The sequence below is a fragment of the Peromyscus leucopus genome, chromosome 1 (genome assembly GCF_004664715.2).
Source record: "Peromyscus leucopus breed LL Stock chromosome 1, UCI_PerLeu_2.1, whole genome shotgun sequence".
In the NCBI taxonomy this organism is placed as follows: Eukaryota; Metazoa; Chordata; class Mammalia; order Rodentia; family Cricetidae; genus Peromyscus; species Peromyscus leucopus.
The window spans coordinates 158,029,653-158,042,672 of record NC_051063.1 but is presented as its reverse complement, the minus strand read 5'-3'; the positions used below and the strand labels follow the sequence as shown (position 1 = coordinate 158,042,672).

The 13,020-nt window shown below is 44.0% G+C and overlaps 1 protein-coding gene across 6 annotated transcripts in view; it reads right to left on the bottom strand.

The window, feature by feature from the left end:
* Positions 1–13,020, bottom strand: part of Znf536 (zinc finger protein 536) — a 460,757-nt gene that overhangs the window by 414,357 nt on the left and 33,380 nt on the right. The gene's annotated exons all lie outside the window — the stretch shown is intronic.

Sequence of the window (13,020 nt, the reverse complement as noted above, 5' to 3'; positions counted from 1 at the left end):
GCCGGAAAACACAGTGGCCTCCTCTGCTCACCTGTGCTTCTTACAAGCTGCTGCCACTCACAGATTCTACATGACAGTCACTGATGCTGTGCGGTCACACAGGTCTATACTATCTGGTTGGGTAAGCATTAGCCAGGCATGGTTACTGAGCACTCAAAATACAGCCAGTCCAAAGTGAGGCAGGCTCAAGAAGCAAACCACACTTAGAAAAATGCAGAACACCCCGTTCTTTTCCTTACCATGGTTGTCTTGAGATGTGGTCTCCCTATGTCACCCAGGCTGACTTGAACTCACAGTCCTCCTACTTTAGCCTCCCAAATGCTGGGATTACAAGTGCATGCCGCCCTACTCAGGCTTGTTGATAGTCTTCATACTTTTTGTACAGTAAATGACGATTTTGGGAGTATATGGAATTAAACAGAATATAGCCTTCCCATCGATGTCACCAGTTTTATTTCTTTCTGTTTCAATGTAACCACTAAGTACATCAAAGCTTACAGAAGGGAGAGAGGGAGGGAGGGGGGAGGGGAAGAAAACAAAAGGTGGGAAGGATAGGAGGGAAAAGAAGAGATAGATTCTAAGTAAAAGAAGTTCCACACCCCATGTCATTAGAGAACTTCATTCCTTGCAGTGGCTAAAATCCAACACAGTGATAACACCAACGGCTGGCAAGGATGAGAAGCCACAGGGTTTCTTACTCATTGCTGATGAGAATACAAAATGGTACAGCTACTTTAGAAGACAGTTTGGCAGTTTCGTACAGAGCTAAATATAGCCTCACAATACAAGCAAGCTTCCATGTTCCTTGGTGCTTATAAAGAAGTTGAGATTTATGCCCATACAAGAAGGTGTTCACAAATGCTTAGGGTAGAACGTCTACATAATGGAATCATCTTTAACACTATTGCCAAATCCTAGAAGCAGCCAAGATATTCTGTAGTGGGGTGAATGGACATACTGTGGTAAGTTCATACAGTGGAACATCATTCGATAGTGAAAAGAAGTGAGCTACTGAGCTATGAAAATATATGGAGATAGATTAAATGCATATTTCTACATGAAAAAAAGGCAATCTTAAATCCCATGATAGTTTGGGAGATTAAGTGGTTGAAGATGTTGAGTTCAAAACCAGCCTGAGATATAGAGACCTTGCCTAAAATAGAAAAAAATTGAATCACCAATCTACACAAAACAAAGATAACCAGTGGCTATCAGACATTCAGGGACTGAGGGAGAGATGGAAGAGTGAGCACACAAACTTTCAGGGCAGCAAAACTATTTACATTGTAGTTAAAATATGTGGCCCCCTGTATAGTTCAAAGCCCTGAGAATGTATTCTACAATGCAAATGAGTACATTGTGGAGTAAACCACCAACTTCAGTTAGAGACATGGCACCAAACAGCTAACAGAGAATACTCAAATGTCCCTAACATCAATGATATCTGTCTGAGATGACAGAAAAGCCAGTCACCCTGATATAACTATTGTCCAAAGTATGTGTACACTGAAATGCCACCTGGATCTCATAAATATGTACACTAACCATGACCCATTAAGGTACATAGCAAACAAAAATAAAAAATATATAGTGGGGCTGGTGAGAGGGCTTAATGGGTAAAGGTGCTTCCCAACAATCCTGGAGACCTGAATTCAATCCCCAGAAGTCACACAGTGGAAGGAGAGAATGGACTCCCACAAGTTCTCCTCTGACCTACACACACACACACACACACACACACACACACACACACACACACACACACACAAAGAGAGAGAGTAAATAAATGTAACTATTAATTAAATATATATTATATTATATATTGGTTCCTTAGTTATAACAAATGTGTCATACTAACCCAAAATGTTAATAATGGGGGAAGTTTATAGAAGAGGTATTTAGCAATTCTCTACACTCCCTGTTTATTTTACCATAGAGCCAAACTATTCTAAGATCATCTTTTGACTTAAAAAGAAAGTGGGCAAGTAGGCTGGAGAAACAGCCAGCAGTTAAGAACACTGGCAGCTTTTCTGGAGGACTCATATTTGGTTCTCAGCATCCTCATTGAGGCTCATAGCCATCTGTAATTCCAATCCCTCCAAAAATGAGGGTTACCACATGTGAACAACTTTAATTCAAGAGGCAGAGGGAGGCAGATTTCTATGACTCTGAGGCTAGCTTGTCAACACAATTTAAGACACTATCTCAAGAAAGAAAGAATGAAAGGAAGCAAGAAAAAAAGAAAAGAAGGAAGGAAGAAAGGAAAGAAGGAAGGAAGGAAGGAAGGAAGGAAGGAAGGAAGGAAGGAAGGAAGGAAGGAAGGAAGGAAGGAAGGAAGGGGAAGATGAAGAAAAAGAAAAAGAAAAAGAGACTAGGAAGGAACCCCACAACTCTAGGAAGCATGGTATCTTTCCTTCTTGACTGGGGCATTCCTACTGCTGACCATCAGAAAATTGTTCAGGTCCATAGAGGTATGGGGACCCTTCCCCATAAGCTCCTGACTGCCAGTCCTCTGATGAGCTGATAGCCAGTGTGGAGGTGAAGCTATTTGAGTGGAAATCCAAGGGTGGGTGTTCAGTCCTAGACACAGATCCCAAAGACTAGAGACATCACTCAGTCAGGTTCCTGCTTCTGAGCATATGGGTGTAGTCATTTTTTGAGGGTGTGTTTTTAATGTGTATGTGTGTGTGTGTGGACATGCATGCATGAGTGTGTGTGTGTGTGTGTGTGTATGAAAGAGAGAGTGCAGTGTCCATGAAGGCCAGAAGGTGGCGTTGGATCTCTGGAGCTGGAGCTACAGGTGGTTGTGCACTACCCATCTCCTGTCTTCTGCAGCAGCAGCAAGTACCCTTCTGAGCTGGCTCTTAAGACCATTGTCATTTTCTGATCACAAAATAAATAGACCTGTGCCCCTGAAGAAAGGCCAACCCTTCCTTTGTAATGGCCTGGGATAGATAGATATTCCTCAGCACAGATAGTCCCCCCCAAGTCCCATACTCACTTCTTGGTCACCAGAACAAACAGAATCTTGGATGCTTTGGGGGATCCTGGAAGTGATGAGGGACCAGAGGGGACCAACAGGAATGTACAGGTACAGAAAACATTAGAAGAGATGGGTGTATTGCCCTCTTTTCTTGTCTAGGCTTACAATATAGCTGAAATCCTGGTGTCTAGTAACTCTACTTCTACACTAAATTTGATTCCGGCTCTGGGCTATTCTGGAGAAGGCTGAAAAAAGTCAAGGGCAGACACATTTGGAGGTTGCAGAGAGTATTTCATATTGCATTCCTTTTATCTTATAGTAACAAAAAGATCATAACTGTCAAAACTATAGCTCCTTTAAGCATCCCTCATGCTTTAGCAAAATAAGCAAAGATGACAGATTGAGAGAAGAAGAAGAAAAGGTTCCAGAAGCCTGCTCATTGAGACAGTGCCCACACTGTGTGGACAAATGAGAATGGAAAGGACCCTTCCCCAGCTTGGGGTTTGGGCAGCTAACAGTCAGTCTCCTTTCCTGTGTCCAGGTAAACTTCTTGTCCCAGGATTTTTTAAATCCAGTCACTTACAGGAGGGAAAAACATATCTGTCCCCTCTCATCCCCCAAGCTTTTCCATTTTAGTAAAGATTTTATAAACATTCTTAGAAAGGGTCTATTCTTTCTCCTCTGCCCACAGGTAACAAGAGATGGCAGATGTTTCAGAAACAGCATATTATATTTAAAAAAAAATCCAATGTCACTAAAACCAGAATGGAAATGTTTTATACATTCACAAACACTGTAATGAATTTGCACAACCTTAGCCGACTGTATACCCCGGCATAATAAAAACGGTCTCCATCCTTTCAAAGAAAAAAAATTACGCATGCTAACACATAGCTTTCGCAAAGCATTGTTCTTTAAAAAAAAAAAAAAGCTGCATTTTTCCCGGCTACCATGTAATTTGTGAGATGCGTTTTTAAATGCTCTGCTACAGCAGCGGGCTTCATCAGTCAGATGATACCGATAGATAATTCACCAAACCGTCACATGATCCTTCATCACTCTAAAAGACGCGAATATATTGCCACAAGCTTTGGGAATAATGGGTGCACCTGTTTACGGTGTCACCTCTGTTTGCTAATTGTCTCCTTGAGCTACATTTTAGTTCTAATGCATTTATTTTTGACAGGCAGTGTCTATTTAGAAATCACATTACTTCAACTGCAATTGTTCTTTTGTCTATCAAGTAAATGAAGTGTTGTTATACAGATTTCAGGTTCTGATTAGTAAAGTATCAGAACCGCAGAAAGGTCAATCAGTTATTTACCTGAGGTAAGGGATGACAGACATCTTGAATATTCTCCAGCTCACGCTGTGAGCCATAGCATTATTGTTACGCAACTCAGTTTTACCTTCATATATTCATTCTGGGCTCAGCACGCTCAGAAGGGACACCCAGAGGACCCGCCTTCAGACTGGTGCCCCTGAAGAATCAAGGCAGGTGCGTCTTGTATTTACACACTTGGGTGGAACCAAGTCAAATGTGCAGCCCTTAGAGGTGCCAATGACTGAACTGTGACCAAATCAGGAGGGGAAGATGAATCCCTTCATGTTGGCTTGGTCAATTTTTCCTTAAAAAATGGCTTTTTACATATTTTTCAAAACATTATACTCTTCAAATCCAACTTCATAAGTTAGGTCAGAGGTGATCCCAACCAAAGCAGGAAAGTAAAAGATAATGACTATGGAAAATAAACAATGTTCTCTCTGAAAGCCAGAACCTACTAGAAATGGACTCACCTCCTACTTCTGGCCTGTCACAGTGTGGGTATGAGCCACCTCTGTGAGTGGCTTGTTGCATGCCAAGCCACAGACCTCAGGCTGCGGCATCTTAAGAAGGACAGTCAGAAGTAGGGTACCAATGAATGTTACAAGCCAGATGCACACAGACACTCCCATGCCCTGGCTAACTAGCCAGAAGATGCCTGTATTTGATAAAAGAATGAAACTCTAGTAACAACTCATTTGTTCACATCCAAATATCTAAAGCTCAGGTATCCACAAGTGATTCCTACAGACCTACCACCTCAAAAGCAACCCACTCCCTAACCAGAGAGGCTGAGTCACTTGACAGCTCTGTGTGGTAGGATTCTCTCTCTCCCACCCATGCCCCATCTACCTTCCTTATCCCATACCATTAAATTACGCTGGAATTGACCAGTGTCCCCACAAATCCGTGTACACTTGAAAGCTTTCACAAGTCCCATCGTTCAACAGGTCCCCTCTGGCCACCCACTTCATAAGGCCTTGTGCTCAGTGTCCTAGCTACAGGAGGCTGCGCTTCAGGGAAATTCTCGGGACCACTGGGATTCAAGAGACTTACCAAAAGAGAGACACAAAAAGCCACACTTTGCCTAAAATCACATGCTAAATTGGCTCCCTGGAGCACCCCTCCACCTTGCTCAGGAAAAGTCACCTGCTTCCTCATGTTTAGCACATGCCATGTAACCTGAGTAGGAGTCCCATGTTGTTTCCATAAGTGTTTCCCATCAGTATCATAATTATATGCACACTGTTTGACTGGAAACAATTGCAAATGTGTTATACATGTCCACTAGGCTCACTCCAGCACCCAGGAGCAAAAAAGTGGGGAGGGGGAGATAAATGAACCCTCTCTTGGGGACCCCAAGGTCAGTGAGATAGAAGAGCCCCAACTCACACTGGGGCTTTCCTCAAGAAGAAAACTTCCCCATCACTTGCGACTGGAGCAATGAGGAATGTCCTCTTTATCTGCAATTTATTTCCACCAAGTATTCTAATCACGGGAAGTACTTTTTGCTTTTTAAACAGCCGGCTTGTTTTTACAGGTCAAGAGCATAAATAAAACAGTCAAGTTGGAAAGTAGGAAAGCTCGTTTGCAGGAGAAGGAAGTAGTTTCTGAGTGTCCGGGTTTGTTCCAACACCAGGCAACTCCCGGGAGGCAGCTTTGCTGCCTGCAAAAGCCAGACACAGGGCAGCCAGCCTCATGGGAGGGTCAACAGCTCCCTGCCCTCTTGAACTTGGAAAATCCTTCTAGGGAAAGACTGGGGCTGTCAAAACCACAGCGGAGCTATACCATTCTATATGTACAGTTTCACAGTGAACATATACGCCACTTATTAAAAAGTGTGGGTGGGAACAGGCTAACATTGACAACCTAAGCTGTAACTGACATATCACCAAGTGATAACTACTAGTTGATCAGTTCTCAGCTGTAAAGGATCTTGAAAAATTACAAAGATTTGAAACCAATACATTTAAGATGGATAATATCTTCTTGGTTGTAGGGAAAATAGAGGATGAAAGAAAAAGAGGCAAAGAGGGAGAACAAAAAGGGATAGAGATGGGGAAGAAGGGTGGGAGGGAGAAAAGAAAAAAATCACTACCTGTTTTCCCTACCAAATCACAGAGATATCGTCTGTCAAAATGGGTATCATAACCAAATAAGCAAACTTCATTTGCGCATGCACACACACACACACACACACACACACACACACACACACACACCAAACAAACACACACACACACCACAATTGCTGATAATGCTGAAAAAGAAAAGGATAGAATCATGAAATCATGTCAGCCAGGTATGGTGGTACATACTCCCACTCAGTAGACTGAAATGGGTCTGTCACAAGATCTACATGGTGAGTTCCAAGTTTAGGATGCCTAGTGAGAGGCTATCTCATGACAGCCAAAAATATAAATACAAAATATTTTAAAAATCAGCTATGGGTCAAGACCAGTGTCATTGGAGCTGAGAAATTGGATTCAAGTCTATCCAAGAAAAACATTGCTTAGCAACTTCAAGACTGGTGATGACTTCCTGTATTTACATGAGATGATTAGGTTCACCTGCACAAGCCAAGACACAATGGGTCATTATCTACAGAGGGCCAGTGCCAGAACATGGATCCACCATGCCTCCCACAATGCCAGGCAGAGGACACAAAGAGAGGCAGGACATGTAGGAGCTGAAAAACACAATGAAGCCTCTGGACCCCATTTGCATTGCTACCTGTACTTCTATTTTTCCTTTATTCTGCATGGGCTAGTGCCCCCAGCCCTCCCCCCTTCCCTTTTTATCAAACATCCCTAATGTAGTGATAAAATGAGGAAGAATGAAAGATTATTATAAAACAGGACTTTTATGGCTTGCGTCTAAGGCACAGTCACACTGCTACATATATTTTCTCTAAGTAATCAGGAATGTATTGGTATTTTGAAATTATGTATCTCTAATAACACAAAAGTACTTAAGAACAGAAATAGACAGTAATGGAAAATGCAGTCAACTGTTGACAACATATAGAATTTCTGAAAATAATTTGCAGAGAACAGCACGGCAGATGACTCAAAAATTTTCACAAAAATATTTCTTGCCTCCGATAGTCCAATGTAATTCATTTTCTATCTCTGTTCATTAATCATTGTTAAAATTAGTGATCCATTTCTTCCACTCTGCCATCTGCACTCAGCTTCGTAACAAACATGACACCTTCCTGCATAATAAAACCTGACAACTACTCGGATGCATTTCCAAATAGCTTTCTGCACATTTGCACCTCTATAGCCGATTCCGCTGTCAGACAAAAGTGGATTATTTAACCAGAGGACTTTCTTTATCAATTCTGAACACAGATGTGAGTGTGTGCGTGCGTGTGCGTGTGTGTGTGTGTGTGTGTGTGTGTCTGTGTGTGTGTCTGTGTGTCTGTGTGTCTGTGTCTGTGTGTGTTAAAATATGATCAAGGAAAAAAATCCATTAATTTTAATTAAAATAGCTTTTTTTCCCCTGCCTTAAGTAGAAGTGTTTAAATCCAGGTTACACCAGCCAGTATCACTCCCCAGAACACGGCTGGAAGCCTTTTGCTTGAAATATGACGTTTACGTAAATAATTCGTGGCTTCATCTTGTAAACTTTTCTAATAAAAATGATCTTGACATTCCAACCTCCTTAAAATTTTTTTCATTTTAATATCCTGCTCTATTTTGTTTTTCAGTCTTTGATCACAGAATTTCAAATAAATATTTTTTAGGCAAAGACAAAACAATCAAAGAGCAGGGAGATACAGATGAGAAATACCAATGAATAATTAAACACATGCCAACTGTTCCCTTGGGGAAGCCACGACTGGGTCCAAACCACAGGAAGACTCCCTGGTCTTCTTGGACGGCTGGCACATGGTGCCACCCCTCTGGCTGTAATTCATGGTCTTTGGGGATGGAGATGAGGAACTGCACACTGGAACTGTCTCCCCACCAACTGAAAAAGTGACCCCTATGCGTTCTGCAGAAAAGGCAGGGCATCCCTGCATCCCTTTGGTCACCAGATGAGACCAGGTGAAAAGAAAAGAATGCTGCTTGGATTTCTTGACTATGTTGGCAAGGCTACCTCCTCTCTCCCTGCCCCTTTCTATGCATGTGGCAAGCCCTAAGTGCAGACCTCAAAAAACCTGAAGGGAGGCATCTCTAAGCAACCCCATCTCCTCCTGTGTGTCCCCCCAGCACCTACCCAGTTCTACCAGGTGAGGGCTGTGCTAAAGTCCCACACACTTGGGCCCAGCCCCCATGAAGCTTGTCACTGCAGGAGGGACAAGATTGTGCAGATGTTTCTAAACCAAGGCAGAATGACAGATGCTCCGTAGAGCAGGGAGACAAAAGGAGGAAAAGCCACCTGACCTGCAGGAGGTGGAGCTGTAGAGGCAAGATGGTACCAGGGCTGATCAAGACATCAACAAGCCAAGTTGAAAAGCAGGCAGCAGGGGCTCCTGAGGACCTGGGCATGCTGGGGCTAGACCCAAGGGTGGAACACCTTATGAGTTTAGAGCAGCTATCCCCATGTCTCCAGTGGACATCAGGCCTGGGCACAGAAGCCACACTGATGAAGCCACGAATTCATAGCAAAGTTCAAACATTATCACAAGAGGAAACTTTTGTGCTAAGTGGCTCTTTACCACTGAGCTCCAGCCTCAGCCTTGGGTTTTTGAGGTGGTGCCTCACCAAGTAGCCCAGGCCAGCCTGGAACTCACTATAAAGGCCTATGAAGCTCATTCCTGTTAACCCAAGTCTCTTGATCCTCCTGCCTCAACCTTCTGAGTGCTGAAATCCCAGGCCCATGTCACACTGGGCTTCTTCCTCCCTCTTTCTGTTTCTCTGTCTCTTTGTCTTTCTCTGTCACACACACACACATACGAGAGAGAGAGAGAGAGAGAGAGAGAGAGAGAGAGAGAGAGAGAGAGAGAGAGAGAGAGAGAGAAACAGAGGACTATTGACAGGGCAGAACTTTCTGCCTAGCCCCGCCCCTCACTTTATCTTCCTCTGTCCTCACAGTCTGGTGTGGAGCTTGGAGCAGATCCCCCAACTAAGCCTGATTAGAATGAGAACAGTCAAAAGACAAACTTTGCAAAAATCAAGGTTTAAAATAGAAATAGCAACTGACCCTCAGCTGCACTGCTGCCGGCTGGGACAGTGACAATAGCGACTCTTTTGTTAAACTTCCCTGTGAGACGTGCTCAACAGACTGGGGTGGGTGTGGGTGTCTGTCTGTCTCTTATGAGAGAGTGGGAGAAAGGTTTAAAATAGCTGTGGCTTAAGAAAAGAAAAATTAATTGCAAATTATCATTTACCCCTTAGCAGCCAAAATATCTGTTGATTCCTTTAACATACACAAGATCTAAATCAACCCTATAAATATTTCAGAACTTGAAAGCTTCCATTTTGTCCCTGGCCCTGGACAATAACCTCTCTCTCTCTCTCTCTCTCTCTCTCTCTCTCTCTCTCTCTCTCTCTCTCTCTCTCTCTCTCTCTCTGGCACACACACACACACACACACACACACACACACACACACACCAGTTGAAGAAGGAATGCTAGGGGCTGGGGAGAATGCAAGTCATTGTCTCCTGGCCTCCAGCTCCTCTAGGCTGGAGTCCCCCCTTCCCTCACAGGTCTGCATCCTGACACATTCAATTTCGGGTTATCAGCACATCTGAATTCAGAATACTGATAGGGATAGAGGGCAGGCCTCTCCGGGCTGATTAGCACCGTTTAAGAAAGCTTTCACCAGCCGGGCTTCATTGGCTGGGAGTGCCACCATGGTGGGTGGCCTTTCTGTATTAGAAGTCAACATAGAGCTGTCGAATTTGAATTAAATATAGACAAAAAGAAAGATCTGATTATGCTTATTCATAGCTAACCTTTCAAGTTCACCAGGCTGCCAAACTTGGAAGAAAAACTGAGAGTTTCTTTCCTGGATGGCTGAGTTGCTGGGTCTTATTTTCTTGTGGAGTTTTTTTGGTCTAGCCTAAAGTGGTGTGTGTGTGTGTGTGTGTGTGTGTGTGTGTGTGTGTGTGTGTATGTGTGTGTCTCTGTGTATGTATTTGTGTGTATGTATGTGTCTGTGTCTGTGTGTATATGTGTCTCAGCCTAGGAGTTTCTAGAAAGATGCTTCAGAAGGAAGTTGGGGGCAAGCTTGCTTACTTGGAGGTATACAACAAAGGGAAAGTGAGGTCTAATTGTGATCCATGGACACATGAAAACAATGCACACTTAGACTTGTGACTACAGGCCCTATCTGCTTTCAAAAAGTAGATGAAAACTTGATGAACACAAGCATATTTTTGATGTGGGGCTGAGTTGGGGAATGGGTCAGAAAAGACCTCACCGTCCAGAAGGGTAGAGACAGGAGGTGGAGAATAGCATCCTCCTTCATGGTCATTGTCACCTTTTATCTTTATATATGGCGGTGAGACTCTGAAAATTTGCCACTAGTAGGTACCAGTGTTAATTCTACAGATGAAGGCACTGAGGACCAGATCACCAGAGACCCCAGGTTCCCAAGCTCCAGGGCAAAACCCCATACATACTTTCTAAGATCACTAGGCTGGCTCTGGTACCCACAAATAGGCCAGGGCTATGATCCCTTTCAGTTAAAGAACTAATATTTACTGAACATTTATTATGTGTCGAACACTGTGTGAAATCTTGGGTCATCTCCTCAGGCCTATCCCTGTTACCTTGGGAAATCCTCCCTTGCAGGGTTCTCTGCCATACAGAAGTCGACTCCAAATGTGCCTGTCCCTGAGCACCCACACCGATTGACTGGCCTCCCAGCATACCTATCTGTCTCTGAGAGGTCATTTCCATGGAGTTGGTGTTATCCCTGCATTTGTGTGGGGGCAGGGGCAGGTTTATGGGAAACTTAAAATCACATCTCAACCTCCTTGGAGTCATCCTTGAAAAGTTCCTGGGATTGAACTAAACAAACCCAGCTAGCCACCGGACAGAGGAGTTGGTTTAGTGTGAGCAAGGCAGAGTTAGAACATCCATTCTGCGAGTGAAATCCTTACCACTGTAGGAAAGGGACACTACTGCTCTGCCATTAGTCACCAACCACACAGGTTTCTCTGAGCATTCAGCAACCAAAGAGCTTGGAAAGCATTAGGGTGCTTTCACAGGTCCCTGTAAGATGCTTCCAGGCCCTGGCCAAGCTGCTTCCCTGAACAGAGTGTCACTGCAGACACACAAAGTAGCCAAACTCAGAAGCACAGCCCTCCCAAGCCACAGCCGTGAAACAAGAGAGCCAAGCACAGCCTGCAGCCTGGTCCCAGACACAGCCCTCTGGGTGACTGCAAAGGCCTATGCTTTGACTCAGTGCCACTTAGTAAAAGGATTTCTATCACTTTGATCCCTCAGGGAAACTCGGTGGGACCACTCTATGACAGCCTCTTCCTTGTTTTTAAGAACCTGCATCCCAACAGGAAGTGGACAGGAGAGCAGAGAGCATGCTGAGGTCTGGCCCTCTCACCTTGGCTCTCTTAGCCCAAGGAAGAGAACTGGACTCTGTTCTTATTTAATTGCTCGTGGATTGGTGGTGTTTTTCCTTTATGAAATCCCACCAGCACCATCTAAACCAAACTACATTTCAGAAGAGGGTGAACTAGGTTTTCTTCACTAGCTTTGAACCTGTGGACCTCCCACAGTGCCAGTAATTGCTTTGCCAACAAGATACAGAAGTGCACCCTGAACAGCATGAGGCTTGAAGGGTGGGTGGGACTCCCATCAACAAAGCGCATACCCCAAGGCAGCTTCCCTCTTCTGCCTGGGGCAAGAGCTGCATAGAGGAGGCCTGAGCAGCATTCCCACATCTTTCTCCACCATTGTCTCTAGGCCACCTGAACTTAATACTTCACTATAAATTAATTTTAAGTCAAGTCATTTTTTAAAACTTACTCTCACCTTGAGAAATAACAACTGTGAAATCATAGTTAGGATATGTTAGTTATATTTCTCTATAGAATACCCAACTTTTAAAACTTAAAATCCATGTATCATCTAAAATTGCCTAACAGAGTACAAGCTTCACTGGGAAAGACCTCAGCTGGTACCCCTGAGACATGGCTGGATGAGATAAGCCAGGGACCCTATGGTCTGTGCAGAGAGTCTCAGTGTTCCTAGAACAGGACTGAGCCTAGGAGTATTGCAGACATGTCACCAACTGTCTAAGCTGGCTCTTCCTTCTCCGGAGTTGAAGCTATGTGGTCTTACCAGAGTCTCAAATATGGTGGCCACAGCTGATTCTCAAGCCCTAACTCTAGGACTTATCCCTACTCCTTATCATTTTCCTCTATACTGGTTTTGTGTGTCAACTTGACACAAGATAGAGTCATCAGAGAGGAAGGAGCCTCAGTTGAGGAAATGCCTCCAGGAGATCCAGCTGTAAGGCATTTTCTCATTTAGTGATCAATGGATGGCCCAGACCATGGTGGGTGGGGCCATCCCTGGACTGGTGGTCCTGGGTTATATAAGAAGGTGGATTGAGCAAACAATGGGAAGCAAGCCAGTAAGCAGTTCCCTTCCATGGCCTGTGTATCAGCTCCTGCCTCCAGGATGCTGCCCTATTTGAGTTCCTGTCCTGACTTTCTTCAGTGATGAACAGCAATGCTGAAGTGTAACCCTTTCCTCACCAAACTGCTTTTTGGTCATAGTGTTTTGTCACA